We start from the raw sequence: 27,824 nt of genomic DNA, 5'->3' as shown, positions 1-27,824 counted from the left end.
GGGGATACAAGAAGGACATTAGACAATGGAGGAGAAACCCCAGTGGAGTGAGAGGATTGGTCTAGGGGAGGATGGTAGGGGGAGGGAGAATTAATAAAGGAATCACTTCCAAGTACTAATTATGTACATTGGTTAGAATACCAATGCCAATCTCAATATCATATATGGGGAAGGAGGTATGAGGAGGGGCCATGGAAAAGCCTACCAAGGGTTATGTTCATGGATATCATTATCACCATGAACTTCATTATGATGTGAGATTTTAATGCACCAATGAGAGTATATTAAAGAAGCCACGCTTGTAATCCAGCATTTGGGAGGCTGAGACAGGATGATCGCAGGTTTGTGGACAGCCTCAGCTAATTATGAGTCCCTTTGCAAATCAGCAAAACCCTGTTTCAAAACAAAGAATAAAAAATAGAGCTGGGGTGTTGCTTGGAAGTAGAATGCCCCTGGGTTCTATTCCCAGTACTGAAAAAAAATTAGATAGATAGATAGATAGATAGATAGATAGATAGAGACAGAGAGAGATTAGGATGGGCTCTAATCCGTTATGACTGGTATCCTCATTTAAAGAGGAATTTGGATACAGAAAAAAAAAAAGAAAATGTCATGTGGAAATTAAGACAGAGATAAGAATAATCCTTCTACACCCCCCAAAATTCCAAATATTGCTTCCAAACAAACAGAAACTTGGGAAGAAGCATGAAACAGATATTTCCTCATAATCCCCGTAAATACTAACCCTGCAATAACTTCATCTCAGATTTCTAGTCTCTATAGATACTGAATTTCTATTGTTTAACTTGCCCAGTTTTCAATACTTCATTGTGGCAGAAAATAGAAAACTAGTGTATTTGGTTTGCATTTTTAAATTTTTATATAAATGAAATTTAACAAGTATATACTCTTTTTTCTAGTTTTTGTAGTTTAATTATTTTAAGATTTGTCATGTCTTTAAGATATCAGTAGTATTTTTTTTTGCTGAGTAGTATTTCTCTGTATGAAAATAGCAAAATTTGGTTATCTAATCACATGTTGATGGGCTATTAGATTGCTTACAGTTTGGATTATTAAAATTAAAGATGCAGCCGGGTTGGAGGTGATGGTACACATATTTAATCCTAGTACTTAGGAGGCTAAGTCAGGAGGGTCACTAGTTTGAGGACAGCCTCAGCTACTTAGTGAGGTCCTCCACAACTTAGTGAAATTCTGTTTCAAAATAAAGAATTAAAAGCCATACATGATGGCACATGCTTGTACTCTCAGCATTTGGAGGCTGAGACAGGAGGATCTGGGTTCGCGGACAGGCTCAGCTACTTAGTAAGGCCCTTTGCAACTCAGTGAGACCCTGTTTCAAAATAAAGAATAAAAAATAGTGTTAAGTAAAATAAAAATGTGGGTCAGGCAGAGTATTAAACACACGAGAGAGGTCCGGTACACGTGGCATTCACTTTAAATGCACAGCTCTCCTGGGAATCAGAGCTGGGCAGTTCCATGGGGCCTGCACACCCTTCCGAGGCTAGAAGAGGCAGGCTGTTCTTTTTAAGGTATGCATCTCAGGGGGAGAGGTTTACTCATGGGAACACATGCTTCTTGCGAGATGCCGCCCTTCTCGCGAGATGCTGTAGATGCTGCTCATGGGGCAGAGTGTGGAAGGGACCCCAACCAATCAAATAGGGCTGGGAGTGTAGCTCAAAGGTAGAATGCCCCTGGGTTCCATCTCTAGTACCACAAAAATAAATAAATAAATAAATAAATAATTTTAAATTAAAAAAATAAAAAATAGAAAGAACGTAAATAATGTATCACTGCATCTCAAATAACTAGAAAAACAAGACCAAATCAAAGCCAAAATTAATTGAAGGAATTAAATAAAGAAGTTGAGATCAGAAGTAAATGAAATAGAGACTAATTTTTTTTTTTTTTTTTTTGGTGGTACTGGGGTTCCTAGAAGCCCTTCTACCTCCAGGCTACACTCCCAGACCTATTTTTACATTTTTATTTGGAAACAGGGTCTCCTAAACCAGCAGGTGCGGCTGGCTTCGAACCTGTGCGATCCTCCTGTCTCTGTCTCTCAAGCGCGGGGATTACAAGCGTGCGCCACAACGCCCGGCCAGAGACTAAAAATTTAATACCAAAAAATCAATACAAAAGATTAACCAAAGTGCTGCTTCTTTGAAAATATAAACAAAAGTAAATACACCCTTAGCCAGACTAAGAAAAAGAGAGGAAAGACTCAAATAAAACTGAGGACAAGCCAGGCGTGGTGGTGCACGCTTGTAATCCCAGCATTCGGGAGGCTGAGAAAGGAGGATCGCAGTTCTTGGACAGCCTCAGCTACTTAGTGAGGCCCTCTGGAACTTAGTGAGACCCTGTTTCAAAATAAAGAATAAAAAAATAGGGCAGGGGGTGTAGCTCAGTGGTCGAATGTCCCTGGGTTCCATCCCCAGACCACCACCCCCCCCCCCACACACACACACACATAATTGAGGACAAAAGGAAGAAGTTACAACCGATACCACAGAAATAATGAAGATCAGGTAGACCTGCTGGTCAATTCCTGTAATACAGTCCTGGCCTGCAGTCACATAGCTAGAGGCAATAAGTGAACATATCAGCTCAGATCTTCTAGCCCCACAGACAAGAACGCATCTCACAAGACCAGACTGACTCTATTTCCATGGGTACATGGGTATTCCTCCAAATGGATGGGTAGAAAAGTACCAAGGAGTCAGAGAGAGGGGGGGGGAGGAAAGTCTGGTTTAGTTGCAAAACAGTGAAGGTATTTATTATTGGTCAACAGGAATTTATGAGGGATACAGAATATAGTCGGTTAGAACAGAAGGTTATCATTGGCTGAGTAAGGTGATTCATGTTCTCTCTCAGAGGTTCCTCATGCCAGGTGGCTGAGGACACTATAGCTGCTTTCATATGGAGCTCCAGGAAATTCTCCAGAGTTTATTCCGGACCCTGCCATTTCGTGGAGTTTATGCCTAACAGTTAGCCTAAGGCTGTTATCCGCTTCTCACACTCTATACGCTATTCCCCAAAGGCTGAACTTTTAGTTCTTTCCCTGAAGAAGTGCACAGGATTATTTATTCCCAAAAAAAAAGCAAGAAAATATGTGGCAGGAAACACATTAGTATACCAAGTACAAACCTGGGAGTTAAAGTTTCTGAATCCTCACCTTTGTTCTCCCGCTGATTCAGATTTAGAAAAACAAGAAGTTTCCAGAATAAACGTTTACCTTGGGTCAATTCAGGGCTAGACTCACCATTAGGGCTTACTTTTACATGTGAAAGAGCAAATGTGTTGGCATTTATACAGAATGGACACCGTTTAATGAGTTCTTTCAATAGATCATCTCAGCAGAAACATTGGTTCTGGACAAATTATTTTCCAGAACCTACCCTGTAGAAGTCCTGTCCCTGAACTAAGTGACTGCATATTTACGATCTACTTTTAATAGGTGTTGTTGATTCCACCAGAGTTATGATGTCCCAAGTAGAATCATAGCAATCTAAATTATGGAGTGCTAGACTGGACCACTATAGCAGACATGGACCCAGCATAAGTTTTCGCTCGTCACTGTTCTCAGGGAAAAGACAAGTAATATCTGGGTTTTATTAATTTATCCAAAGAACTTGGGAAATTTGAGGATTGAAGCCTGACTGACCTATCAAAGCACTTAGTTTTCCACCATTTCCACGACTCATATGCTGACACATTTCTTCCTGACCTTTACATCTGGGAAAGTGACAGCCATAAAAAAAAAAATGTAGGATCGCCGGGCGTGGTGGTGCACACTTGTGATTCTCGCGCTTGGGAGGCGGAGACAGGAGGATCATGCAGGTTCAAAGCCAGCCGCACTGGCTTAAGAGACCCTGTTTCCAAATTTAAAAAATATATAAAATAGGTCTGGGAGTATAGGCCGGAAATAGAAGGGTTCCATCCCCACCCAGTACCACCAACCACAAAAAAAAAAGGTAGGATAGCTGGGTTTAATAGCCCATGCTTGTAATCCCAGCATTTAGCAACTAAGTGAGGCCCTCCGCAACTTAGTGAGACCCTGTTTCAAAATAAAGAATAAAAAATTGGGCTGGGGGTGTAGCTCAAAGGGAGACTGCTCCTGGGGTCCATCTCAAGTAGTGAAAAAAAAAATGGGATAACTTCCTTAATCTTTCAGGCTTTCATTCTGGTTAAAGAACAGTACAGCTTTTTATTTCGTAGTTCTCTAGATTAGATGTAGTTCCCAACGTGAGGTCCTCAGATCAAGAGAATGAGAGTCATTCAGCAATTTGTTACAAATACAAATTTTCTGGCCCTACTCAGATCTACCACAAAATCAGAAACTCTGAAAATAGGGTCTAACAGCTGATACTATAACAATGTTATAGACATTTCCATTGATGTGGTTTCATGCAATGGAGAACATCTACCTGCTTTCATAAGGATGGTCTCCTCATAGTCTTCAATGAATCGCTGTTTTTTCATCAGGGTCTTTGCTCATGCTAATTGCCTACTGCTAACCCCACCTAATTTTATCCATACTCAACTTTTAGTCACCTTCGTCCATGAAGTCTTCTCTAATAATTCTACATTGAGAATATATATATATATATATATATATATATATATATATATATATACTCATCTGGAGATGGAACCCAAGGGGGTTCTACCTCAAACCTACACCCTCAGATCAATTTTTTATTCTTTATTTTGAAATCGGGTCTCACTGAGTTGCAAAGGGTCTCACTAAGTAGCTGAGGCTGTCCGTGAACTGTGATGCTCCTGTCTCAACCTCCCGATGCTGGGATTACAAACATGCACCACCACGCCTGGCTTCAGTCATTTTATTATGGTCAAGGTTTAATAGAATGTGTGTGTGTTTGTGTGTGTGTGTGTGTGTGTGTGTGTTAGTGTGGGTGTGTATGTGTCACTGGGAATTGAACCAAGGGCGTTCTATTTCTGAGCTACACCCCAACAATTTTTGTTTGCCTTATTTTGAAACAGGATCTCATTAAGCTTCTCAGGTTCTTTCTAAGTTGCTGAGGCTGGCCTCCAACCTGAGATCCTCCTGTCTCTGCTTCCCAAGTACTGAGATTGTTTACTTCCTGATTTCAATACTGTATATATCTGTCGCATTTTCCCCATTTGTTTACAATGAACAGGACCAAGATTTTCTTGTTTCTAAATGCTAAAACAGCGTTGAGACTGTGAGGAGAAAATGAAGTTAAGCCACTCTCAGAACTTTGATCATGACCTAGTGATTTCTGCTTCTTAAGAATGCAGTGAAAGTCTTAAGGATAATAGATGAGATTATTGTCTGGATTACATTTCCCTTTAATTAAGGCAGGGAAATATATACTTGAAGAAGAAGGAATGTATTTAAGTGCAACATGCCCCATCCTCCACTACTGTCTAGAACTAAGGTAGATTCTGAAAAGAAGCAACAGAAATTAGGGGGTAAAACAAGGCATACTTGTCTATGTACCTAACTATAATAAATAAACCTAGGCATGGTGGAACATGCCTTTAAGCTCAGTACTTGGGAGGCTAAGACAGAAGGATGGCAGATTTGAGACCAGCCTCAGCAACTTAGTGAAAGTCTCAGCAACCTACTTGTTTCAAAACCAAAGAGTTTTTAAAAGGTATCGCTCAGAAGTATAATGCCATTGCATTCAGTCTCCCATACAAAAAAAAAAAAAAAAAAAGTCCAGCCAGGCATTGCGGTGCACGCTTGTAATCCCAGCATTTGAGAGCCTGAGACAGGATGATCTCGGCTCGCTGACGGCCTCAGCTACTTAGTGAAGCCCTCTGAAACTCAGTGAGACCCTGCTTCAAAATAAAGATTAAAAAATAGGACTGGAGGTGCCACTGAGAGGTAGAAAACACTGGGTTCCATCCCTGGTACCGCAAAAAAAAAAAAAAAAAAAAAAAAAAAACAGTGTGACTCTTGATCCATGTATCTCTTCTTAAAATGTTGAGGCTGGTTCAAAATGTCTCTAGTTAGCAACAACAGCTTTTAATTAATAAATGTCTGGAAAGGTGCTAAACAGAAATAAACATTCAGCCTCACACCTGTGGAAGTTCTTGCCCACTCAAGGGGAAAAATAAGCTTATATAGATCTTGGTTCCTATGAGAAATTAATTCTGAGAAGAAGGACTAATGAGGTTACTAAACCCTTGGCCAACTGAATGTAGACCAAATGTCAAAGGCACCAAAATGAAAGGTAAACACACTAAGACTTTGAAGTTTTCCCCTCAGAGTCCCACCTTGTCTCACTGAGTGTATAACTCAGATCACAAGCCAATGCTGGCAACATCTGGGAGGTTCCACACACTTGGTTTGGAGGAAGAAGTTTATTTTCATATGGAAAGAGGAATTCTCTTACTCTCTGAATTCCATGGGAGCTCTTTGAAGCTATCAGACCCACAGATTCCCAATTTCAGTAGAATTAAACAAAATGCTTTTTCTTCTTTTCCTTAAATTCCAATTAATACTTCCTAAAGTAATTAGGTTATTACCATAAAGTAAATGAAAACAGTTTTGGATGCCAACTCTCCATCACTGAAACCTGTTGAAATAATAACTGGAACAAGGTGACAAAATTAAGGCATTGTGTGTTGCTTTTATGATTTTTAAAAATTTTTACCTAGCACTATATGTGTAAACTAATGGTTTGTTTTTCGGTTATCAGACCAGTTGCTTGACTGAACTGACCATTTTTTATAATATGCTTTTATTGGTATATTATAGTCTCATATCATAATGTAAATATTAGATTGACATTTACTATCCATTTAATAAGAGACATAAGACAAAAAGTACATGGATTACATTTGGTTATGTATATTGTCATAAATAGAGAACAAGAAACAGATTGCAAATATTTAAGAGAGTACATTTTTTTTAAAATCTTGAAGAAAAAGCACTCATTGGTAATTGGCACCCATAGTTTTTATAAAAGTACTGACGCAAAACACAATTGTAAAGTGAAAAAACGTTTCTCCTTTGCCCTTACAGTTTAGCCACATAAAATGGAAATGTTTCCTAGGATCCAGTTCTTTTAATAGCTGATATTATTAATTTATTTTTTTTCAGTACTGGGAATTGAACTCAGGGATATTCTGCCTCCAAGCTACACCGCCAGCCCTATTTTTTTTGTGTGTGTGATACTGGGGTTTCTTGAAAGCCCTCTACCTCCAGGCTACACTCCCAGACCTATTTTATATATTTTTTTTAAAATTTGGAAACAGGATCTCTTAAGCCAGCAAGGCTGGCTTCAAATCTGTGCTATCCTCCTGTCTCCACCTCCCAAGAACGGGGATTACAAGTGTGCACCACTACACCCAGCTTATTTTTTATTTTTTATTTTTGAAACAGGGTCTCACTAAGTTGCAGAGGGCCTCACTTAGTAGCTGAGGCTGGCCACAAATCTGTGATGCTCCTTTCTCAACCTCCTAAGTACTAGGATTACAAGGGTCCATCACCATGTCTGGGTTGTGTTGTAGTAGTGATTATTACTATTATTATTATTAATTACTTTACTAGTAGTAGTAGTAGTAGTAGTAGTAGTAGTAGGGATTGAATTCAGGGGCATTCTACCTCAGAGCTTCATCCCCAGCCCTATTTTTTAAAACAAGGTCTCACAGCCGGGCGTGGTGGCGCACGCTTGTAATCCCCACACTTGGGAGGCTGAGACAGGAGGATCGCACAGGTTCGAAGCCAGCCTCAGCTACTTAGTGAGGCTCTCAGCAACTTAGGGAGACCCTGTTTCCAAATAAAGTATAAATAAATAGGTTTGGTAGTATACCCTGGAGGTAGAAAGCCTCTGGGTACCACTCCCAGTACCACAGAAAAAAATAAGACTAAAAAAAGGCTAAGGGTGTAGCTCCGAGGTGGAATGTCCCTGGGTTCTATCTCCAGTACAACCAAAATAAATAAATAAATAAATAAATAAATAAATAAATAAATAAATATCCCTATGAACAATCTACCTATTAGCTTGATAATTTCTTGGTTATTTTTTGTTTACTATTTTATTTTTGCTGCTAGGGATTGAACCCAATGTCATTTTACCTCTAAGCTACCCCCAACACACACACACACACACTCTCTCTCTCTCTCCCTCCCTCCCTCTCTTTTTAGGTACTGCGGATGGAACCCAGGGGCATTCTACCTCTGAGCTACACCTCCAGCCTATTTTTTATTCTTTATTTTAAAACAGGGTCTCACTGAGTTGCAAGGGCCTCACTAAGTAGCTAAGGCTGTCCCGGAACCATGATTCTCCTGTCTCAGCCTCCCAAATGCTGGGATTACAAGTGTGCACCACCATGCCTGGCTCATTCCCCAACCTTTTTTATTTTTATTTTTTTTATTTTGGAATATGGTCTTGCTAAGTTTCTGAGGCTGGCCCAGAACCTGTGATGCTCCTATCTCAGCCTCCCAAGTACTAGGAATACAAGCATGCATCACCATGCCTAGCTTTTTTGGTCTTATTTATTTATTTATTTATTTGCTGCAGTGGGGATAGAACCCAGAGGCATGCTACCTCAGAGCTATACTTCAAGCCCTATTTTATTATTTATTTTGAAACAAGATCTCAGTAATTTGCAGAGGTCCTCACAAGTTGCTGAGGCTGGCTGGGAACTAGTGATCCTCCTGTCTCAGCCTCCCAAGTAGTAGGATTACAAGTGTGCACCACCACACCTAGCGCCTTCATAATTTTTAATAACAATTCTGTGTGTGTGTGAGTTGGAGATTGAGCCCAGGTCTTCTACCTCCAAGCTAAATCTCTAGCCCTGTTTTATCTTATTTGGAGACCGGCTCTCACTAGGTTGCTGAGAGCCTTGCTAAGTTGCCAAGGCTGGCTTTGAACCTACAATCCTCCTGTCTCAGCCTCCCAAGTACTGGGATTACAAGCATGTGCCACCACCCCTGGCTACAAAAAATATTTTTACAAACTGCTTCTGCCACATACTGCCCTAGCCACATCTGAACATCACCACAAGGCAAAATGGTTTCAATCATAAAACATAAAGTAAGGCGCTTCGCTAATAGACACCAAGAAAATGTACCCCCGGCCCCTTTTTCTGACTATGCTTATTTCCTGGTCTACAGTCCTGCATCCTCCCTTTATCTGAGTGCACAATTTATTCCTGCTTTACTTCCTTCTCTATGTAGACTGGACACCATGGGTCTCACTTCAATTTTCCTTTGCCCAGAAACAACCATTTTCTTTCATCCTTGACTCATATCTACCCTGCTAAGCCCCAGTCCTAAAGCGATGAATACACCTTCCTAGCCTAGCAGGTGGTGCACATCTGTTATCCCAGTTATTGGAAGGGTGAGATACAAAGATCACAGGTTTAAGGCCAACCTCAGCAACTTAACAAGACCCTCTGCCACTTAGCAAGAACCTATTTCAAAACGAAAACTGTAAAAGACCGAGATGTAGCTTGAAGGTAGAATGCCCCTGGGTTCCATACCCAATGACCCCTACAAAGGAACTTACTTCTCTGCTCTGGCACCCAAGAACTTGAGTGCTGCCAAAGGAGAAAACTACATAGCCACATCGAGAGGGACCACACTATTTTTAATAGAATTGCACCACAGTTCATGAACTCTTCTATCCAGGTCCACACTCAACTGTTCCTGGCTGGAGGCAGCAGCATGATGGTGGGTGGTGGGAGCCACTGAGGCAGCCTGGGTGATAGTGGAGATTGGCTCAGTTGGGCAGTTTGAAGAGCTCCTGCGTCTCAACAACAAGCATATTTATTATCCGAAGATGGAGAGAATACTGGTACACATAATCCAAAAGAAGATGGTATCACTTGTTTCAGATCCATCCTTGTGGTTGGTGCCTGGGCACCCTGGGCTCCACAGTGTGTGCAGATAAATAGCAAAATAGCGGAGTTAGCTAAAAAATATCCTCAAGTTTCATTTGCAAAGTTGAAAGTGGAATCTGTTCCTGAAGTACCTGAAAAATACAAAATTAGTTCTGTTCCCACCTTTCAGTGTTTCAAGAATTCTCAGGAAAGCGAACGATTTGATGGTTCACATGCCCCAGAGTTGACCAAAAAAGTTCACTGATGTGCACCTAGCTGCTCCTTTCCACCAAGTGGTAATGGGGATCTCAAAGACCTTCACCTTCTCCTGAAGACATTAACTCATGCTGCCCCCTGCGTGCTGCTCATAAAAGGAACTCCCCAGGAAGCACACTGTAGGTTCAGCAAGCAGATGGTGGAAATTACTCACAAACATAATATTCTGTTGAGAAGCTTTGATATCTTCTCACATGAAGGAATTCCGCAGGGGCCCAAAACCTATTCCAGTGGGCCTACCTCTCCTCAGCTTTATGTTTCTGAAGAGCTCACAGGAGGCCTCAATATAATTAAGGAGCTAGAAGCATCTAAAACTAGATACCATTTGCCCCAAAGCACCCATATTAGAGGTAAGACTCAAAGTGCTAACAAACAAACAGACAAACAAACAAACGTGTGTGGTACCCTTTATGAAAGGAAACAAACGGGAAGCAAAATGTGGATGCAACAAACAAATTCTGAAAATTCTGACTAGTACTGGTGTTGAATATGAAAAAAACATTTGCTATATTGGAAGACGAAGAAACTCGACAAGGATTAAAAACATACTTCAACTGACCACCATATCCTCAGCTATACGTAAAAAGGAGGCCTGTTGGAGGACTGGCTATTGTTAAGGAACTAAAAGAAAATGGTAGTGTGTTGGTGCATGCTTGTAATCCAGCATTTGGGAGGCTAAGACCTGAAGATCGCAGGTTGGTGGACAGCCTTAGCTACTTAGTGAGGCCCTCCACAACTTAGTGAGACCCTGTTTCAAAATAAAGAATAAAAAATAGGGCAGGAGGTGTAGCTCAGAGGTCAAATGCCCCTGGGTTCTGTCCCCAGACCCACAAAAGAAAAGAATAGAAAAGAAAATGGTGAATCTCTGTCTATACTGAAGGGAGAAAATGAATTAACATTCAACAGGGTATTCAACTGTTGTACAAAATAATTATGGTGGAACCGTTCATGCTTTAGTCCTCAGAAATGAACTAGGAATAGAATAATGCTTATTACCCAGTTACTCTTTATGCATTACACAAGGTTGTGCTAAATAAATATATGTTTCATGTTTTTTTTCACTGAAAATAGACTGCTATAAACATTTTTAAATTAAAAAAATAAATTCTTCTATTTAGCACCTCTGCTATCATCCGTGGGAGCAATTCCAAATCTTTCTTTTGAATCCTCACCACAACCACCCTCTTTTGAGAAAATTACATCATCTCCTACTTACTGGAGAAAAATCAAGGTCATCAGGCAGGAACTTCCATGACTTCCTGCCTCAAACTATACAAATGTATCTGTGCCTGTAGCTGTCCTTAAATCTTTTTCCTTCCCCTCAACAACTCAGTGGGAAGGAGTCCTCCTTCTGTTCAATGTTCACACCACCCTTTTCAGCTTTCTTCATGAGCTTGCTCTTACCCTCCATCTACTTTCCTTCAGTATATGAATTTAAATATCTCCATCTTAAAAACAACCACAATGCTATCAATACCAATAACTCCCTGGACCCTACTTTTCCCTCTAATTGAATCAATCATCATTTTCTTTCATAGACTCTTTTTTAAAAAAGAAAAAAAGAGACTAGTCTAGTCTTTCTCCATATTCTTCTATCAATTCTCTCCTCAATGTAATGAATTTGGCTTCCATTCCAAATACTATTCCCACAAAGGCCACTGATGGCTTTGTAGTTTCTAAAGCAACTAGATCATTTTAATCCCAAGACTACTTAACCTGTCTGGTCATTTACAAGTAATCAAAACATGTTCTCCTCCTCGTAAATTTTTTTCTCCCAATCTCTCTAGCTATTATTTAGTTTCTTTCACAGTCTCCTCCTTCTGAGGTACCCTACAGTTTTATTCTCTAGTCATTTTTATTAAAAAGTCATTAGGTCAACACCCTAAAGTTTATTTTCCAGGTTCCAAATTGATTTTTCTGCATATGAGATATCACCACTTGACTGAACAATGACACTTCAATCTTAAAATTTCCAGATATTTAAACCAGGCATGATGCCTGTAATCCCCATACTCAGGAGGTAGAAAAAGGAGGATTACAGTTAAGAGGTCAGCCTCAGTAACTTAGTAAGACCCTCAGCAAATTAATGAAGCCCTGTTTCAAAATAAAATAGGGCTGGGTGTAGCTCTGAGATAGAATACCTTGGATTCAATTCCTAGCACAAAAAAACACACCAAAAACCCAAACATATAAATTTCCCCTGGCTGGGCGTGGTGGATCATGCTTGTAATTCCAGCATTTGGGAGGCTGAGACAGGAGGATCACAGTTTGAGGACAACCTAAGTTACTTAGTGAGGCACTTTGCACTTAGTAAGACCCTGTTTCAAAATTTTAAAAAAAATAGGGCTGGGAATGTAGCTTGGAGGAAGAATGCCCCTGGGTTCAATCCCCAGTACCCAAAATAAATAAATGCATAAATGCATAAATTAATTAATTAATTAATTAATTTCCCTACATCTATCTCAATTCAATGTTCTTATTCTAATACTTCCTGTCTTTGTATCAGCACAATCACCCATGTTAGAAATCTTGGTATCATTCTGAACAATTTTCCCCTTTCTTCTAATTGGTTATAATCTAATTGGTTATAAACAGATCTATTTTGCTCCCTCTTCTTCATTTACCTTACTTTTAAGACCTCAACATTTGTCATTTACACTAACAACAGCTACTTTTTCTCCTCTTGATAATCTGTCATCCACAGAGCATTCAAAATACTCTTTTTATAGTCTCCAAATGATCATGTCAGTTAACAGTTCAAAACTCTTCAGGGTCTATGAATTAGGTACAAAATAACTTCTAATCCATTTGAATAGGAATGCAAAGCCTGGGTACTAGTTTTATCTATCTGTCTTTCACAATGGGGTAACATAGGTATTCAAGAAATTCTTTCTGAATTGTATTTTTAAAGGAAAGTATAATCATTTCACCAATTATGTTTATTCCAAACAATATGAATAATATGAGGATATTGATTTTCTAGGACAGCATGTGATCTATTTCATCATTCATAGATCTCAAAGCCAAGGACATAAAGTCATCTAAAATTTTTAACAAGTGAATTAATAGAACCATGATATTAAGCTTCAGATTTTTTTAAATGGTGATGGAGATGAGACACATTTCATATTCTGGGCATTGATCATTATAAAATATCATAATGAAATCTTTAGCACTGTTTCCTCTCTGTAGACCATGAAAATTAGCATTAAGAAAGCTGTACTTGAGCTGGGCATGGTGGCACACGCTTGTAATCCCAGCATTCGGGAGGCTGAGACCTGGAGGATCGCGGTTCGTGCACAGCCTCAGCTACTTAGTGAGGCCCTCTGCAACTCAGTGAAACCCGGTTTCAAAATAAAGAATAAAAAAATAGGGCAGGGGGTATAGTCCGGAGGTCAAATGCCCCTGGGTTCCATCCCCACACCTGCAAAAAAAAAAAAAAAAAAAAAGCTGCACTTATCTGGGCATGGTGGCGCATATTTGTAATTCCAGCATTTGGGAGGCTGAGACAAGAGGATCACGGTTCGAGGACATCCTCAGGAAGGAAGGAAGGAAGGAAGGAAGGAAGGAAGGAAGGAAGGAAATAAGAAAGCTGAACTTAGCCAGGCAGGGTGGCACATTTGTGTAATTCCATGGAAGGCTGAGACAGAATGAACAGGGTTTTGAAACCAGCCTCAGCAATTTAGCAAGATCCTCAGTAACTTAGTGAGACCTTGTTTCAGAAATAGAAAGCCCCTGGGTTCCAACACCAGTACCAAAAAAGGAAGGAAGGAAAGAAGGAAGGAAGGAAAGGGAGAGAGGGAGGGAAAATAAAGCTTAACTTAGATTTGATTCAAGGTATCTCAAGAAGGCACTAGCCAGGCGTGGTGGCACATGCTTGTAATCCCCACACTTGGGAGGCAGAGACAGGAGGAGCACGCAGGTTCAAAGCCAGCCATGCGCTGGTTTAGGAGACCCTGTTTCCAAATAAAAATGTAAAAATAGGTCTGGGAGTGTAGACCGGAGGTAGAAGGGCTTCCAGGAACCCCAGTACCACCAAAAAAAAAAAAAAAAAAAGAAGGCACTGAGTATTTGGAATGTACTAAATTTTGGAAATCCATGTTGATAAATGACATTTTTTTCTGGGAATATAAGAGAAAAAGAATAAGCATTACAGTCATACACATGTGTGAGTGAATCATGACAGCTGCCTACAAATTGTGTGGTCTTACACAAGTTATTTAACCTCTATGAACTGAAATTATCTGTAAAATGAAAATGCTGATACTTACACTACTTTTATCAGAAGAATGTCAGAATGATTAAGAGATAAAATCATGCGTGGAAGGAGCTACCTGGTACATAGCAGGGGCCCAGCAAATTTTGCATACCTTCACTACAAAATGATCTGAAACCTGACCACTAACTTCAACAACTTTTATAAATCTTCTGGAGATATAAATAAGGACATACAGAGATCATGGGAAAGAAGCATATGACAATGTTTAAAGAACTGAGGAATATAGATGCAAAGGAAACTTAACAGAGACACTTTTGAGATACTGAGGGAGCAAATTCAGTGTACAGCATGTTATAAGTTTCTTTCACAATCTGTTTTAATGGAAATAAAAGAAGAGAGAGAGAAAAGAGGAGGGACGCAGCCTAACCAAACATCCCCAGATGGGTAGATCATGTGCCAGCATATGCCACGTTGTGTCAATGAAGTGTCCATTTTCTCACCCCTGATCTCTGCTTATACCTTCAGATTCCCAGTATCAGTTCTCCCAGATGGTGCCTTCCAGAATCATCTTGTTAATTTTTTCCCTGTTATCTTCCCTGAAACACTGACAGTTATCTTGCCTTTTAGAGCGCAGACCATGGCACCACTGATTTATATCTCTGTCCAGTTCTGGTACTACATATGGCAATGGCCGTGAGCATGGCACAGAGCATATCTACTTTGTCCTAAGTTTACCCTTAATATGTGCTCACCATTAGAGTAATGCTAAGAAAGGGCAACTGAAACACAGAAAAAGATATGTATAAAGGCCAGATGCCACTGCACATACCAGTAGTCCTAGTGCTTCAGAGGCTGAGACAGGAGGATCACAGGTTCTTGGCCAGCCTTGTCAAATTTGCAAGGCCCTCGGCAATTTAGTGAGACCCTGCTTCAAAATACAGAATAAAAAATAGGGCTGGGGTGTAGCTCAAAGGTAGAATGCCCCTGAGCTTAACGCCTAGTACCACCAACAACAACCACAAATAAATTAAAATAAAGTAAATAAAAAGGTCTAGGCATGTAGCTCAAAAGATTATTCCAGACATATTCGCATTGCTGGATATTACCAGGAGATTATAAACCCTGAGAATGCTCTAATGACCATAGTACAAGGGGTGGAGATCTTGACAGATTTTGACATATGGTTCCCTTAATTTCCACTTTCTATTTCTTCATCAAACCACACCCAAACTGTTGACAATCAGTGTAGTCATTAAGTTCAGCTTCTCTAGGCTGGAGTCATTGGGAAGAAGCTGTTTTTATTCTAGTATTATTTGGTCTCCAAAATCATACTACTGAGTGCTGGTGTGTTTGGGAAAAGATTGCCAAGGCACCTGGGGTTGGGGAAGGGATAAAAGGATAAGCCATATTCCAAAATTCAGGCAGAATCGGATAGAATTATTCTAGATACCCAAGTGATAATAACGTGGGGGTTCAGGGATGTAAAGACAAAATTCGAAGTTAGATGATTATACAGTGGCCATCATCCAATAAATTTTTTTTGGTGGTACTGGGGTTCCTGGAAATCCTTCTGCCTCTGGGCTACACTCCCAGACTTATTTTTTTTTTTTGGTGGTACTGGGGTTCCTGGAAGCCCTTCTATCTTCGGGCTACACTCCCAGACCTATTTTTCTACATTTTTATTTGGAAACAGGGTCTCCTAAACCAACGCGCACGGCTGGCTTCGAACCTGCGCGATCCTCCTGTCTCTGCCTCCCAAGCGCGGGGATTACAAGCGTGCGCCACCACGCCCGGCTCCCAGACTTATTTTTTATATTTTTATTTGGAAACAGGGTCTCCTAAGCCAGTGCGGCTGGTTTCAAACCTGCGGGATGCTCCTGTCTCCACCTCCCAAGCCCGGGGATTATAAGCGTGTGCTACCATGCCCAGCTTTTTTCTAGAAAACAAATGCAAGATTCATGTAAGCTTTTTGCATAAACTCTACCCATCTTATGATTACCACAGGGCCTGGCGTATAGTAGAGGCTTAGTAAAATTGATTGTATGAATGAATGAAGCTTAAATGAATTTCTTAAGAATAAATACAGTTACAACATTCTTGTATTTATTTTTTAAATAGTTTGGTACTGGGGATTGAACCCAGGGGCATTCTACCCCTGAGCCACACCCCCAGAATGCTTTTTTTTTTTTTAAGAGTTTAACTAAATTGCTGAGACTCTCTTTGAACTTGTGATCTTCCTGTCTCAACCTCCCACATACTGGGATTGCAGGCATGTGCCACCACACCTGTCTTGGCAACTATATTTTACCCAAAAACATCGCCTGAATGATTTCTTCCATTTCCAATGATTCAGCTGCCAGCTCTAAGATTAATTTCCATATTCCTAATCCAGATCTCTTTCAAAGGTTCAACTGGAGCAGGTGTGGTGTCACATGCTTGTAATCCTAGTACTTGTGAGGCTGAAACAGGAGGATCACAGTTTGTGGACAGCCTCAGCTACTTAGTGAGACCCTCCACAACTTAGTGAAACCCTGTTTCAAAATAAAAATTAAGAGCTGGGTGTGGTGGCACACACTTCTAATCCCAGCACCGTGCAGGTTCTTAGTGAGGTCCTTTGCAACTCAGTGAGACCCTATTTCAAAATAAAGAATAAAAAATCTAGGGCTGGTGGTATAGCTCAGAGGTAAAATGTCCCTGGGTTTCATCCCCAGTACCACAAAAAAATTAATAATTAAATGAAATTTTAAAAATAGGATTAAGGGTATAACTCAGAGGTAGAATTCCCCTGGGTTCAATTCCCAGTATTACAAAAAAAAAAAAAGGTTCAAGCTGGGCATGTTGGCACACACTTGTAATCCCAGCATTCTGGAGGCTGAGACTGGAGGATCCTGGTTCACGGACAGCCTCAGCTACTTAGTGAGGCCCTCTGCAACTCAGTGAGACCCTGTTTCAAAATAAAGAATGAAAAAAAAATAGGGCTGGGAGTGGAGCTCAGAGGTAGAATGCCCCTGAGTTTCATCCCAATACCACACACACACGCGCGCGTGTGCACACACGCACACACACACACAGAGGTTCAATTGGACATACAGAACTGCTTCGTATACATCCTCCTTCGTAGACCCCCACACACATCCCAAATTGAACATATTCAAAACTGAAATAATTTCCTCCTCCCATGCTCCCTAGCTCATTGGATGACACAGTTATGGACCTGGTGTCCATGATTCCCCAGGTTCCTCACATGTCACATCCAATGACTAAATTTAATAATAAATATTAAACAAAGGTATACATATATCTAAGAGTTGCATTTTATCCAGAGAATGGTTTTCAATTATTGATCTTAACTGTTAGTTACCCCAACTCAGCTCAATTATGATTTAAGCTCTTGTTTATTAAGTATCTATTAGGCACCAAACATTGTGCTAGGTGCTTTACATTTATCTCCTCACTTGAGCCTCATGACAACCCCCAAAGTAGCTCCATTTTGCAGATGAAGAAAATGGTGTCCAGAGAAGTCAAGTTGGTGATCTAAGACCACGCAGCTAGCTGTGTGTCCATAAGTGGTTTCAGATCCAGATTATTTTTAGATTAGAAAGTATATCCACACTTTGTGTTTGGGCTTAACAAGATTAAATGTCTAAAAGGTAGGTACTATGAGAAAACCCCTTTAAATACCTGCAGAGAAAAAGAAAAAGATAATTGAGACCCCGCCTCCTCATCCTTAGCTTCTAGAAATATACTCACTTTGACATTAATACAGAGGCCACCCTTTGAGTGCTTGCTAGTTGGGTACCATTCTCCTCAGAAAATGCCTTTGAATTGTTTGCCTAACGTTTCCATTTCAAATTCAGATTTTGCTTGGTAACTGTTTCAGTCAGCATTCTCACTGTTGTGCTCCAATAAGCCTGATCACACAACTTAGAAGAAGGAAGATTTATTTGCTCGCAGTCTTTGGAGATTTCAAAGTTTCAGTCCATATGAGACCGGTCTGTGGAGCTCAGGACATGGCAGCGAGAAGCAAAGAGAGGAAGAGCACCAGGTCCCGCTCTCACATCCTGGAGGCTGGAAGTAGAAAGAGAGCAGGGGAAGGAGGAGCCATATAGTCCCCAAGGCCACGTCCCCCGGAACCCCTCTTTAGCAACCAAGCCTCGCTTCCAACATGCTACATTATTTCTGTGAGAGCTAGGAGGGACATTCTAAATCCAAGCCATTATATCGCATAACTACTAATTTAAAAAGTTGAGGGTCGAACTTAGGTCTGCCCAATTCCAAGATAGATCCTTTCCTGTTGTGTTTTTTTGGCCTCTCGCATGGTAGTCAATTAGCCAGTACAACTGCTCAGCAAAGACCACTTTTTCAAGCCAAGCAGTCTTGTATAAAAATTGTTTCAACCAGAAGGAAGTGATTGTACTCATTTGTAACCCAGCACAAACACCCTTGTGCTGAATGCTTCCTTTCACCAGATCAATAAAGCTCTCTCTCATAATCCATTGCCTGGGTTTTGAAATGGCTTCTGATAGAATGAATACTTCACCACAGAAATGAGTCATTCCTTATGGAAGGATCTGATATATGAGCGAACAGTGCCCGCAACATGTCTTGCAAGAACACACACACACACACACACACACACACACACACACACACTATTGACAATTTATTATGGGAATCCCATAGGCTAAAAAAATCAGTTAACATTAAATGTGGAGACAAAGCAAGGAGAGAGAGGACTTGTGAGAACAGTTGTGCTTTTTCCTTCCATTTTTCATCTCCTATTCCTGTACCTGTGTGTGATTAGGACTCTGATCACTGAAATGGGAGATGCACAATAAGAATTATACAGGCACTTGCTTCTCATAAAGCATCAATTTGCAGCTACTGGTTTTGGGATTTTGTTTCTCCTTGAGAAACAAAACATAAACTCTGCATGGGGGAAAGAGGTAATTTAGGAACAGACTTTAGGGAGAGTGAAGCCATGTGTTGCTCTTTGCACGAGCCTTGCACACTTATAGAGGCCTGCATGCATAGCTCATAAAGCTGCCTCCAGAAAAATGTATAGGTAGTGAATTTTCAGAGGTTCAGCCCTCCATCTCTTCACCATTTCTACATCTCCATGATCCCAGCTGCACAGCAATCTTCAGAAACCACCTCAACCTCCTGCCAGAACATTACATACTCCCTAACACTTTGGATCACTTGCTGAGGTATAGCAGTCCAATATCAAGCTCCAGGAGCCTAACAGTACTCTGTTCTTCCTAAGAAAACTTTTCCTGGACAGCTCCAAGGTCAGAGAGAAGGCAAATCGATGTGTTCTGGACCCTACAATCTCAATGACATTAGATACATGATGCAAGTATATGTAATAGACAGCCTTAATAGCAGTCTTATTCCTGGGCACTGCTGAGAATTCACTGAATCCTGTAAAACAAGGAAAAGATACCTTCATGTAGGAGGTAACCATGCCTCTCCTCAGGAGCCCAAGAGGCAGGTGTGGGTTCAAAATTACCGAAGGAGGCCAGGTCTTTGGTAGAATACACAGTACATGAGTATCTGTAGCAAATGTTCAAGCTGTCATTATAAGCTGTACTACTTGAGCAAGTTAGTTAACTTTTTAAATCTTTGTTCTTTCTTTTTGGTACTGGAGATTGAACACAGGGGCCCAAGCTATACTCCAAGCCTGATTGATTGATTGATTGATTTAGAAACATGGTCTTACTAAATTGCTGAGGAACTCACTAAATTACTGAGCCTGCAATTGCTTGAACATGCAATCCTTTTGTCTCAACCTCCCATCACTGGGATTGCAGACATGTGCCACCACGCCCAACCATTTTCTTTTGTTCAGCCTAAGGAATCTCAATTCCTCTAGGTATAAAATTAAGAAGATAGTCCTTATCTTGCAGGGTCGTTGTGAGGACTTACATTAGGTGTAGTTAATATGACAATCCCTATCTCAACATTCAATATATTAGTAGTTTCTTTCTCTTTAATATGTTATTATGTTAATTTGATTTGTTCCGTAGTCATCCAAGTGCAGTGACTAGATAGATTATAATACTACAAGCCAGCTTTGATGTCTACCTCCACCTTTATGACGTGAGTTAGAATTCCAGTTTCATCCCTCTCAAATCTTAGTTCAGTGATCTTTAAAATGTGATTTTAGGCCAGGAATGATGGCATGCCTGTAATTACAGTACTTGGGGGAGTAGGACAGGAGAATGGAATGTTTGAGGTCAGCCTCAAAAACTTAGTGAGACCCTCAGCGATTTAGCAAGACCCTATTTCAAAATAAAAAATAGAGCTTAGAGCTAGAGGTATAGTTTAGAGGTATAATGGCCCTGGGTCCAGTCCCTAGTACCAAGCACACACACACACACACACACACACACACACACACACACACACATGCTTATAGTCAGACACATTGGTGCACACCTGCAATCCTAGTGCTTGGGAGGCTGAGACAGGAAGATCACAGGTTTGAGGCCAATCTCAGCAACTTGAGGAGATCTTCAGCAACCTACCAAGACCCTGTTTCAAAACAAAAATGGCTGTGGATATACCTCAGAGGTCAAAAGACTGTAAGTCTTATCCCCAGTACCAAAATAATGTGATTCTCTCTCTCCCAGGGACTTGTTAAAAGTATTATTGAAATAAGGTGACATTTGCTAGAGTCTCAGTGCTACACAAAATAGACATTCAATAAATATCTAGTCGCCACAAGCTATGACTATCTGACTTATTATTGAAAATATATGGGAAGCCGGGTGTGGTGGCGCATGCTTGTAATCCCAGCATTCTGGAGGCTGAGACTGGAGGATCACCGTTTGCAGCCAGCCTCAGCTACTTTGTGAGGCCCTTCTCAACTTAGTGAGACCGTGTTTCAAAATAAAGAATTAAAAAAAAAACAGGGCAGGGGATGTAGCTCGGAGGTCAAATGCCCCTGGTTTCCATCTCTAGACTCACAAAAAAAAAAAAAAAAGAAAAGAAAAAAAGAAGAAAAAAAGAGAAAATATATGGGCACTCGATAGTCTGTGCATAGTTTTATGTTTAATTTTCTTCTGTCTGTGTAAAAATATTTCAGAGATGAACATTTATCAGAGCAAGTGCAGACTCTGTAATTAAGCATTCTTAACATCTTATGTCTATGGCAATCACACATGAGGTTTTTCAGGACAGATCTAATTTCAAGTATTAGTTCCTATGTCCCTATAAATCACTGGTAATTACTGAAAAAGCCTGAAAAATACAATACTTAGGATTTCAAGATACATCTCCTACTTCTGACATTCATACCCAGAAGTAGGATTTTAAAAATCTGAGCCGGGCATGGTGGCGCACGCTTGTAATCCCAGCATTCGGGAGGCGGAGACTGGAGGATCACTGTTCACAGACAGCTTCAGCTACTACTTAGTGAGGTCCCTTGCAACTCAGTGAGACCCTGTTTCAAAATAAAGAATAAACAATAGGGGCTGGGGGTGTTTCTTGGAGGTAGAATGTGCCCGGTTTCCATCCCCAGTCTGCAAAAATAAATAAATAAATTAATTAATTAATTAATTTAAAAACTGAAACTGATCATTTTTTCTGAAATTATAACCACCATTCCCAGAATTCTTTGGAATATATGCTCTCAATGTGACAGCTTCCCACTCATTCTTCCATACAATGAACACCCACTATCAGATGAATGATACCACAGCAGTAAATATATTCAATAGGAAAGGCAAATATAGCTGGAAAGAAAAAATTTTTTGCAGTACTGGGGATGAAACCCAGGGACATCCTACCTCTGAGCGACACCATCTGCCCTATTTCTTATTCTTTATTTAGAAACAGGGTCTCAGAGTTGCAAAGGGCCTCACTAAGTACCTGAGGCTGTCCACGAACTGCAATCCTTCTGTCTCAGCCTCCCAAAATGCGCCACCATGCTTGGCTTAAGACTTTTTTTTTTTTTTTTTTTTTTTTTGGTGGTACTGGGGTTCCTGGAAGCCCTTCTACCTCCGGGCTACACTCCCAGACCTATTTTTACATTTTTATTTGGAAACAGGGTCTCCTAAGCCAGCACGCGCGGCTGACTTCGAACCTGCGCGATCCTCCTGTCTCCACCTCCCAAGCGCAGGGATTACAAGCGTGCGCCACCACGCCCGGCTAAGACATTTTAATATATATAATATGATAGCTGGGAAGTAGGTAGTTATAAAAAAGATGCTTATTTAGGTCACAGTTCCTTGAGGCTGAAAATCCAAACAACCCTCATAGTGTTGCCTCTGATGAAGGACCCCTGGCTAGGTCACTTCTTGGCAGATGGCATCGGGGTGGACATGCATGGCACAGGAAGCAATGAATGATGGGGCAAAACAAGAGGCAAGGGGGAGTGGCCATCTTTTACTTTCAACAACACCCTTTCATGAGAATCCTCCCATGATCTCAGGAGATCTACCTAATCCTTTCCGAGGGCACACCCCCATGACCTTTTGGTAGGCTTCCCCAATTGAAGATTTCACCACCTCAATACTGCCACGCTAAGGACAAGCCTCCAGTGCAGGACAGCTTGAGGGAAGGTATTCTTTGTTTTTGTTCTTTTTTTTCTTCTTTCTTTGGTTTTTGTTTTTGTTTTTGTTTTTGGCGGTGTTCTTTGTTTTTGGGGGTTTTTTTTTATTCTTTGTTTGGTTTTTGTTTTTGTTTCTGGTGGTCCTGGGGATGGAAACCCAGAAGCTTTCTACCTCCAAGCTACACTCCCAGTTCCTATTTTTTTATTCTTTATTTTGAAACAAGCTCTCACTGAGTAGCAAAACGCCTCATTTAACTGGCTGAGGCTGTCTGTGAACCGCTATCCTCCTGTCTCAGCCTCCCAAATGCTGGGATTACAAGTATGTGCCAACACACCTGGCTAAAAGATATTCTCTTTTATTACTGACTTCCATTTCAACAAGTAATATGATAGTTCAGATAATTCAGTTTCTCTAGGGAGCAACAAAATAATTCCCTATTAGAATAAACTAACATTTATTCCTTTCTTTCATAAAAGAGGAACTTATAACACCTACTGTTTTGTGGTCATCTAGTGGCTGAATTTACATTCCTGTTCACAACCATTCTTTTCAAATATCATTGCCTAATTGAAAAATGTGAGGCTGGGCGTGGTGGCGCACGCTTGTAATCCCTACACTTGGGAGGTTGAGACAGGAGGTTCTCAGACAGCCTCAGCTACTTAGTGAGGCCCTTTACAACTCAGTGAGACCCTGTTTCAAAATAAAAGAATAAAAATAGGTCTGGGGGTGTAGTTCAGAGGCAGAATGCCTCTGGGTTCCATCTCCAGTACCACACAAAGCAAGTGAGTCTTAAAGAGAGACATTTAGCTGTTCATAGTGACTCACGCCTGCAATCCCAGTATTTGGGAGGCTGAGACAGGAGGATATCAGGTCAGGGCCAGCCTCAGTAATTTAGCAAGATTCTCAGCAACCTAGAGAGACCTTACTTCAAAACAAAAAATAAAAAAGGGTTGAAGGTGTTGCTCAGAGGTAGAAGGCACCTGTGTTCAATCCCTAGTACCACACACAGAAAAGACATATAATAAAAATACTCACACATAGACTACATAAAGCCATTATATGTGATATGTAAGTCTATGAACATGCGTCCACACCACCTCCTTCACACACACACACACAAACACATTCATGCATAATAAGCTGCATGCTCAGAAACCAAATTGGCAGCCAAGACTGCTAGAGTACAGGGCTCAATCTGGGGCTTGGAAAACACTGAAGTTGATTGTTAAATGCTAGTTTGAGTTTATAAAAAAATCAGCTCCCAAATAATGACATTCATAAAAATGGTTCGATGCTTCTGAACTCTATGACTTTATAAATAGTATTAATTTCATTGCTTTTTAACTCACCATCTGTTAATTCAATAAAGATGGCCCTTTTAGATTCGCCTTAATTGTTGTGCCCTGTTTTTCAACTCAGTAAAAGAGGTTTTCTTTTTTCTTTTTTTTCCATTTACCCTTTTATTGCAGGAGAGCCTCAGCTCCAGCTTGCTGCCTAGCAAAAGCATGCCATTTGTCACAGAGGAGGGGGAGGGGCAGCAAGAGCGGGTGAACAGCTCATTGAGATCCATCTCAGCTTGTGAGAACAGCTAATCCCCAGGCACGTCCTGCTTCAGGGGGAGCCCTGTCAGGCACTCCCTATATTAAGGCTTAAACACAAAGCCAAAAATGGCCCCAAACCAAAGCTATGGACAGAAACATAACTGCAAGTGTTTCCGGAATAAACAAACCAGTGAGTTAACAGCAGAATAAAAAGCCTTTGTGAGTAACTAGATACAACTGTTGGTTTTGCGATTTTCACCTTTCTTTCCTTGAGATGAATCTTAGAGCAAATGGGACACTTTGATCAAAAAATACCTAACTTGAGCCAAGTGCAGTTGCACATGCCTGTAATCCTAGTACTTAAGAGGTTGAGACAGGAGGATGGCAGGTTCAAGGCCAGTCTCAGTAACTTGAGACCCTCGGCAACCTAGTGAGAGCCTATATTTCAAAATTTTAAAAGTGGGGGTGGCTGGGAGTGTTGCTCATATGTAGAATGCCCCTGGATTCAATCTCCAGTAACACACATAATCTCTCTATTTTCTCTTCTCTCTTCTCTTTTCTCTCCTCTCTCCCCTTTTCTCTCTTCTCTTTCTCTCTCCTCTCTTCTCTACCTTTCTCTCGTTCTCTATTTTTCTATCTCTCTCAAATAGATTAACTCCTGCTTGGTGTTCAAGAGCAAAACACCTTCACCAGTCTGCAAAGACAGCCAATACAGAAGGGGAGAGAAGACTCCAAAATCACATCAAACTGCTTAACCAGGATGGGATTTGTCTGTTCCTCAAGCTCTGGCCAGCTCACAATCCACCTTTGTTAGGAAACAGGCAGCTATACATTTTTCCATATAAATTCCAACTAGCCACTGCTCATTTACATTTCCCTCCTTCAAACCAAACCATCCCAGTTCCTCTGAGGTTAGCTGACCAGCATCTAAGAGTCCTTTTCTCTATGAATGAATAATTGGCCATTGATGAACACACAGGCACTCACTCAGTCTACCTGACCTAGGAAAAAAAATCCCTGACCATCACCCCAGATGTCCATGTCAGTCAAAACAATCTCCATATAATTTATAAGGTATTAAATATCAAAAATAATGGATCTTTTCAGTTAGCATCTTGGCAGATGATGATAGCCGTACATTTTATTTAAGAAGTCAGCACAAACTTCTCCCAGTAAAACTGCAAACAGAAAACTGTGAACATTGGCCCCAGATCCTCCAAGAAAAAGGCTGCCATTATACTCCATTACAGTTAAAGCTATGTAGGTACCTCCTGGATGACATCCAATCACACAGCAATTTTCCCTCTTTTCTTGCTCACCCATTTCTTTCTTAGTAAAAACATGTTCTCTCAATGGCTAGACCGTGGTTTCTAGTAAAGAAATAGACTGCAAATCAGCCGGGGCTGTATGTGCCGAAATCTCCAGGAGAGATTTTTCAGAATTACCAGTAACAGGATACTTGTTTGTAGTGAACTTTACGTGCTATGTGCCATGCCATGTGGACTGAAAGCCGCAGTCTAATGTATAACTCAGAGGTGCTGGCAATTGCAGACAGGACAAATTAAAGGAGGGAAAACTGCTCCAGGAAAAGTGTAGCTATTTACTTGGGACCTGAATATAACTTATGAGTTTTAAATATGCTCAAGATTTTTCTTCTTTCTTCGATCTTTTTCTTGAACATTTGGATATTTAGGAACCACTATATTCTGAAAACAAACAAACAAACAAAACCAAAGGTAAAAAGCTAATGAAAGTAGTTTCTCTAGGAAGTTACTTTGCCCGTTGTATTATAAGTAAAGACATTTTGCTCTTCTGCATTCAGGTTCTGATGAAAGTCAATGTAAAGTAATTGGGAAATGTTGCATGTTGGAATGAAAAGAGGTTCTAAGCTGGGCATGGTGGTACCTGCCTGTAATCCCAGGACTTGGGAGGTTGAGACAGGATGACTGCAGGTTTGAGGCAGGTTAGTGAGATCCTCATCAATCTAGTAAGACCCTGTTTCAAAATTAAAAGGCCCTGGGTGTAGGTCAGAGGTAGAATTCTGTCTCCAGTACCAGAGAGAGAGGAGAGAGGAGAAAAGAGAGAGAGGAGAGAGGAAATAGGAGAGAGAAAAGAGGAGAGAGAAGAGAAGAGAGAAGAGAGAGGAGTGAGGAGAGAGAGATCAAAGAATAAATGCTCGTCTAAGCCTGGATTTTGTCATTAATAACAATAATTCTCAATAAATACATTTTCAGATGTTCAATATAAGGCCATAGCAATTACTATTTTGTGTACTACTTCCTAGGCACAGCTGAACTTTTTTTTCTTTTTCTTTTTCTTTTTCATTTGCAATACTGGGGATGGAACCCAGGGAGGGACATTCTACCCCCAGCCCAATTTTTTTTATTCTTTATTTTGAAGCAAGATCTCACTAAGTTGCAGAGGGCCTCACTAAGTAGCTGAAGCTGGCTGTGAACTCGCAATCCTCTTGTCTCACCCTCCCAAGTACTGGAATTACAAGCATGTGCCACCATGCCCAGCTATTGAACATTTAAAAATATATTTGCTAATGTTATTATTGTTATTACTCAAACATTTTCTGACCTCACATATAAAAGAATTGACAGCCATTTTGTGAAATATATTTGAAGGAACTTGGAAGAATCCCTTATCTCTCTTCTCTTCAGTGGCTAAAATTCCACCATTAACAATGTGTACATAGGTACAATGCCCCTGGGTTCAACCCCCAGCAACAGGAAGAGAAGGAGGAGGAGGAGGAGGAGGAGGAGGAGGAGGAGGAGGAGGAGGAGGAGGAGGGCCGTGGAGACTAATCATAAAACCATCACCAAATTCTTGAGAAGTAACAAAGTGCATTCTCGTTCATATCAATATTATGGGGTTTTTTCTTTTTGCAGTACTGGGGTTTGAACCCAAGAGTGCTTCTATGCCTTTTTTTTTTTTTTTTTTTTGCTGTACTTGGGATGGAACACAGGGGCATTCAACCTCTGAGCTACACCCCCTGCCCTATTTTTTATTCCTTATTTTGAAACAGGGTCTCACTGAGTTGCTGAGAGCCTCCATTACTAAGTAGCTGAGGCTGTCCATGAACTGTGATCCTCCAGTCTCAGCCTCCCGAATGCTGGGATTACAAAATATTTTATTTTGAGGTAAGACTTCAAACTCGTGATCCTCCTCCTGCCTCAACCTCCTGAGTAGGTTGGGGAATAGAGGCATGTGCCACCATACTCAATTCGTATCACCATTATTACTAATTATTGTGAGGTTTGGGGTTCTTTGGGGGAGTACTGGGATTGGACCCAGGGGTATTCTACCTGCAAGCTATACCCTCGCCACTTTTAATATTTTGCTTTGAAACAGGGTCTTATAAAGTTGCTGCAGGTCTTGCTAAGTAGC

The 27,824-nt window shown here is 40.7% G+C and overlaps 1 pseudogene across 1 annotated transcript; it reads left to right on the top strand.

The window, feature by feature from the left end:
• Positions 1–1,603: 1,603 nt before the first annotated feature.
• On the top strand, positions 1,604–11,368 carry LOC308279044 (glutaredoxin-3-like; annotated as a pseudogene). Its single transcript has 4 exons — positions 1,604–1,652; positions 9,703–9,778; positions 9,853–10,747; positions 11,232–11,368. The product of its transcript is annotated as a glutaredoxin-3-like (transcript).
• The last annotated feature ends 16,456 nt before the right edge of the window (positions 11,369–27,824 follow it).

The sequence above is a fragment of the Muscardinus avellanarius genome, assembly GCF_963383645.1.
Source record: "Muscardinus avellanarius genome assembly, chromosome: X".
NCBI classification, from domain to species: Eukaryota; Metazoa; Chordata; class Mammalia; order Rodentia; family Gliridae; genus Muscardinus; species Muscardinus avellanarius.
The sequence above is the reverse complement of the archived record's forward strand: the minus strand, read 5'-3'. Positions and strand labels throughout refer to the sequence as shown.